The sequence below is a fragment of the Gossypium hirsutum genome, chromosome A08 (genome assembly GCF_007990345.1).
Source record: "Gossypium hirsutum isolate 1008001.06 chromosome A08, Gossypium_hirsutum_v2.1, whole genome shotgun sequence".
Lineage (NCBI taxonomy): Eukaryota > Viridiplantae > Streptophyta > Magnoliopsida > Malvales > Malvaceae > Gossypium > Gossypium hirsutum.
Window position 1 is genome coordinate 106,720,458 of NC_053431.1, and position 6,758 is coordinate 106,727,215.

Consider the following 6,758-nt stretch of genomic DNA (forward strand, 5'->3'; position numbering starts at 1 on the left):
ATGGTAGGTAAGGTTGCCAAATTTGACTTTAAGACTGACAGTAGGACCAGAGGGTGCTTTGCTAGAATGGTGGTGTTCATTAATCTCAACAAGCCACTCGTCTCCTAGGTGTTGTAAACGGCAAAATCCAATAGGTGGAATACGAAGCTTTACCGATGATATTTTTTTCACGTGGTAAGTACAGGCACGTGAAAGAGATGTACCCATTGTTGGCCGTGGATCCTGGCAATGACAATATAAAAACGATGGTTGATGGTGAATCAAGAGATGCCGAGGATAGTACCGAGAAAGTGCTCAAAACAATGTACGAACTGTGGATGTTGGTGGAGCGAAGATCTCAGCGAGGCAAGAGTGATTTACGGGGTTACAGAGGTAAGGATATAGAAATGGAAAAATTAGGCTTAAGAGTCGCAGCCCTTAATGGAGAAGGAGAGGTGATCGGCGATGAAAGTGGAATTGGTGAGAAATTCACTGGTAGAACAACTATACAGAATAAGGGTTTTGATAAAACTACTACAGAAATTAGGGCTAAGGAAAATATATAACATTTTGTTACACACACGGACTTGGTCAGATAAGGACTTGGATATAGGCTTAGAGGCCCAGATGGGATCCAGTAAAGATGATGTTTTGCATGCTGGTGAAAGGTCAAAATTGGGCCATGATGATGTTGGGCTTAGGTTGAAAAATTTGGGAAAAAGGTTGGTGTAAGGCGTTGGGCCGAATGACTTAAATCTGGGGTTGTCTGCTAACGATTGTTTTAATTCCTCCTGTGTGCACTTTTATTCAACAGGAACACGCATTTTAAATCCATTACTCCTTTAGATTTGGGGGTTGCTGGTAGCCCAAGTAATGGGCTTGTGGGAAAGTCGGCTATTCCAGACACTAATTCAAGATTTAAACGTGGTCGTTAGTGGTTTCACGTATTGACCCACATAGATAAAAACTAGGTCCATTCTAACTCTAGTTTAAATTTTATCTATTCAGAAAATTTGTTTGTTTTATCTACTGCATATGAAATTACGGCAGGATTTGAGCCACCCATGCAGGCTAGTAAATTTGATGGTGTTAAAGTGCACTTCAACCCTGCATTCAAAGACCCAAAAGAGGTTGATGTTCAGTTAACCGAAAGTATTTTAGACCCTAGGAAGCACTCTGCTGTAATTTTTAAGGAAAACCCAAACCCAAATTCCCATGAACATGTTGAAGAATGAAGTTTTGAGGCACTGGGAGCAAGCGGTTTAGGGAATAGAGATAAAAAAATAGTGGTAAATGTGGTACTATTCGGGGAGGTTGAAAATTAAATAATGCTTTAAGGGGCCGAGGGAGTCGCTTCAAAGCTACTGGGAACTCTCGGATTCCTCTAGTTGAATCTTTGAAGGCGGTGGTAAATCTTATCTCATCCATATTTGCGAATGAAACAGGAAATAGGGGGCAAGATAAGATAGACTCCAATGGTGATGCTGTCTCTCGCCAGTAATGGTATGGTGTATTTTTCTATTTTTTTACATGAATTTCTCAATATTTTCTTGGAATTGTCGAGTTTGTGCCAGTGCCAGATTTCCTCGTGTATTCCGAGAGTATAATATGGAGTACAAGTCGGATATCATTAGTTTGCTTGAAACTAAAGTAAGTAGGACCAAAACAGATAAAATTATTGCAAAGTTGAGTTTCCAGTACTCGCATCGTGTGGAGGCAATAGGATACTCTGGTGGTATTTGGCTAGGTTAAAAAGATTCAGTTTGGGTTGAGGTGGTTTGTAATCACCCTCAATTTATTTTAACTTGGGTTTGGTATGTTTCTTCTTCGATGCCGGTTGTTATTTTTTTCGTGTATGGGAGTCCAAATCGTCAGAAGCACAATGACCCATGGAAGGATATGAGTTTATCACTTCTTGTATGGCAAATTCCATAGGTGGCTATCGGTGATTCCAACGCAATCTTGTCACCTAATGAGACAACATGTGGTCTGTTGGAAAAACGAGTTTGGAAAACGCAGCAGAAAGAAAAACCAGAATTTTAAATTTGTTTCCAAAATAATATCTTGATTGTGATATCTAAATTAATAAATACTTAATCAAAATTGTACCTTTTTTATTCGTCTAGGATGAGAGCTTCGACCAAATAATATTCTTCGCTATCCTCAAGCTTATGTCTTCTGAGTGTGGGCTCGTTTAGAATAAAAAAAAATTCACAAAAAATTATCAGTGCGATAATTTCATAATTTCTCTAAACTTTTGGGTTAAGTTGTAAATAAAAAAAAATATCTCTAGAAATTTTATGGAATAATCTCTTTAGATAATTTTTCTCTACAACTTTCTCTTGAATTCAAATGTGTGTAAATAATTACCCAAGACTCTCTTTATATAGGGAGAGTTTTGAGAGTTCAATTATGATTAAACTTAATCACTTTAATATTAAATTAATGTAATATTAGATTAAATTTAATATTAAATCTTATTAAAATAATAGAACGTTTATCTACAAGATAAACATTAAGTTAAATTTAATATGAAGATAATCACTTTAATATTAAATTAATAAAAAAACTATTAAGAAAAGTATTAAATTAAATTAAATATTAAACTATTAAAATAATATTAATTTTGGAATAATTAATCTAAAATCAAATTCTCTGGTAGAGTCCTAGTAGGAGTGTAACTCTTCCACTACTTAACCACCGATGACCAACCGCCGCCGATCACCGAGACGTTGCCGTCGCAGCCACCGACACCACCGTGTCCGGTGATACAGGTGCGACACCTTTACGGCACCCTGAGTCGGTTAGCTGCTGGTGGTTCGGTCCGGGTCAATGACGACCTGACCGGTCCAGTCTAGCCACCGGTTGGACCGTTGGCCCGATTTCACATCCTAGGCCTTGTTCGACCAGTTTTGGGTCTTGGTCTCGATTTTGGGCTCCCAAGCCCAATTTAAGATCTTAAGTTCAATTACCTATTGGGTCAATTTTCTGACTTGAAAATTAACTTTCAAAAATATAATATTAATTTTAATTGATTTGATTAATTAAATTTTACTTTATCAAAATTAATTTTTCCAAAAATCACTTAAATTTTCCAAATTAATTTTCAAGAAAATTCTTTAATCAAATTCGCTAGTTGAACAATTCTCTCGACCACCTAATTTAATTCCACATCAAATAAATCAATTCAATTAAATTATTCCCAAAGTCGTAGAATTTTTTCTGATTCAAATGCAGTCCGATCGAGTTTTTATTGAGCTAGCGGAATGACCAATTAGACATATATAATTAGGCTCATGTGATTGCAATTATGTCTAGAAGCATTATTCCGATAATTCACAATTACTTAATCATGGAGTCAGTCCACAAGAAGTACCATGGTTGAAAACTCCTTATTGTATACTCTTTACGAAAACATTTCATCCAACTGCTTTGTCCAATGACCTCTTCATGTGTGTGTTACCCTCATATGATATCCTTGATTCCTTAGAGTTAAATCCATTCACTCAATACAATCCTATTTTATCTTATTGTCACAATTATATCTTCTTAATGATTAATAGATCACTGTAAACAAATTACTGTGATAAATTGCTTCTTCGAGAACAAGCAACCCATGGCCATGTTCTATATTTATCAGTTCACACAATGCTAATGAGAGGATATCATTAACTCTTTAATTGAGATATGAATTCCACTGTTGCTAGTGTAACGGCCCGTTTTCAATGAAATCGGAACAGTGATTTTGGGATTACAAATCTGAGTCCAAAATAAAATTTATTTTAATATTATTTTATGGTCTGCATTATGATAGGAATATCGCATAAAAATTTCGTTAAGAAAATTTTACCGATTTCATTATTAATTGAGAAAATGACCAAATTACATAAAATGCAAAAGTTGAATTCTAATAGCTAAAAGGATCAAATAGTTATGAAAATAAAATTTGAGGTCCTTATATGATAAATAGATCATTAAGAGGAGTTAGTAGATAAGTTTGATGATTCAACTATGGAAAATTGAAAAAAGAAAATGATAAAATTGGAAAGATGAAAAATAATAAAATAAATAAAATATCATCATTTCTATCATCATCTTTCCCAAATAAAATATGGAAATCCTCATGGAGAATTGAAGAAACATAAAACTTATTTGGCCAAAATAAGCGAGTAATCAAGTCCCGTTTTTAGTCATTTTTATATTTCAAAGATCGTAATAGTCTAATTCAACTATCTCGGGCTTAAATTTTCAAAGTTATTAAAGTACTAGGGTTTTTCCATGGATGAATATGCATGAATTATGAAATTTATGGTAGAAAATGAAATGTTATTGATAGATAAATAACTTTTGTAAAGTGAATTTTGATGAAATTGTAATTTAGGGAATAAATCGTAAATATGTGAAATTTATGGAAAAATTCTGATTTTTATGAAAAACATGGGCTACAAATTTTATATGTAAAAATTGGTTAGGCTTGGAATAAGGATTAAATTGCATGAATTTTATTTTCCGAGCCTAGGGACGAAATCATCATTAATTAAAAGTATAGGGGCAAAATGATAATTTCGCCTAAGATGTGAATTGAATTGAATTGAATATGAATTGTATTAAATTGAGTTAAATTTACTCGTATAGATCTGGATAGACCTAGTACGGAATTGGATCGATGAAAACAAAAAGTATCGGATTAGTACCCTACAAACACGAACATTGTCAAGGTAAGTTCGTGTAACTAAATTGTATATTTATGTGATATGCTTGATTTATATGTATGTAATTAGTATAATTGTTAAGTATGAAAATAAATCACATATCCGACAATGTTCAATAAGAAATAAATCTCGTTTGAACAAATGAAATTAGATGGATACAGGGTTCCCGAAGTGGTTGTGCTTCTGCATATGTTGCGAACACACCATAGCTCACAAGAGCGTCCCGATATAGCTCACATGAGCATCCCGATATAAGTTCTCCTAAGCTTTCTGATACATGGTTCTTTCAAGCTTCCCGTTTTTATGCTCCTATGAGCATTTTGATCGGCAGTGATCCTGCATGTGTTGCGGACACACTGCAGCTCTTACGAGCTTCCCGATATATGGTTATCCAAAGCTTCTCGATTAAAAGCTCTTTCATAAGCTTCCTGATAATAGCTCTTCGGCGTTACCCATTAAGCTCGTATGAGCTTTCTAATTTAAGCTCTTATGAGCTTCCTGTTATTAAGCCCGGATAAGATTCCCGTTACAAGCTCACATGAGCTTTCTGTTATTTGGCTTGGAAGAGCTTCCCGTTTAAATGCTCAATGAGCATTCCTAAATATGAATTGACGGAATATAGTATGTACACTTTGTTTGTACTAACCATGTATCCATCGATATTATAAGTGGTTCAACGAGTAAATTTATGATAAATGACAATATAAGTTTGCAATGAAAGATTGTGGACATATATTTGACTACATGAACATGACTTGTTTATGAAATTTGAATACATGATATGGAAACTACATGAATAAAGAAAATTGATTAATGATAAGTTCATACTTGTTTATTGATATTCAAGTGAAATAAATTACTAACATTTTTATGAGGATATGTGTATAGGCTATTGGTCAACTTGCTTTGAATATGTTATGTATATTTACCTTAAATGCAATTAAATGGTAAGTTAACTTCCGTTATACAAACTTACTAAGCCTTTAATGCTTACTCTGTTTTATTTCTTCTATTTTATAGTAATTCGGAAGCTCTTTGGGTTTGGAGGCTTGGCGGAGATATCATCACACTACCCATCAGCTTATTTCGGTATATATATAGCAAATACATTTTGGTTATAATATCATGTATAGGCTAAAGTGGTCATGGATGATATGTATGTGTTTGGCTAGAATTAGCCATTGATATGACTTGTAAATGGTATGTTTTGACATGTAAAATAGTTTTAATATGCTTGACGTGTGATTGAAAAGGATAATTGATGAAAATCTTACAGGCATAGTGGTTTATGACGGTAAAATTAATAGAATATGCCTATTTGTACATATGGTATTTTGGTAAGTATAGATACTTGAACATAAGTGTTGATATGTCATGCATAAAACTTGATTTTGGATTGAATTGAATGATTTATATTGGCTTGAGATTGTGTTTAAGTGTTAATGTAGGTGGAAGACAAGTTTGGGTGAGAAATAAGGCTTGGAAATGACCTTATTTTGTCAACACGGGTAGAGACATGGGCGTGTGTCTGAACCATGTGTAACACATGGCCATGCGTGTGATATCCCGAATTATGGCCTAATCGAAATAGTGGTTTCGGGACCACAAATCCGAGATAGAAATAATTATTTTGAGGTCTATGATATTGTAACACCCCCTACCCGTATCCATTGCCGGAATAGGGTACGAGGCATTACCGGAGTTTACTGAACATTTTTAGATAATTTTGAGTCATCTATTATTTATATTTTGAAAATAACCATAACATTTTTCTATTGGGCCCTCGAAGCCCCAAACTTACATTAAAAACCAACCGGAATTAAATCGGGATCATAAAAAAATTTCGCAAAATCTTCAATTATATTTTCATCTAAGTACTTACCATTTCAATGCTCCTTATAATTAAACATGTTACCATTCAATCAATAGCTTGGCACTTGTCTAAGCGTCATACAACAACATTGTTAGTATACTTGCACATATTTCATATAAATTCAACAATGATATACCTATTTTCTCAACATATCACACTTAAGTTCAATAATAGTCCCAACTTACATAATTTCC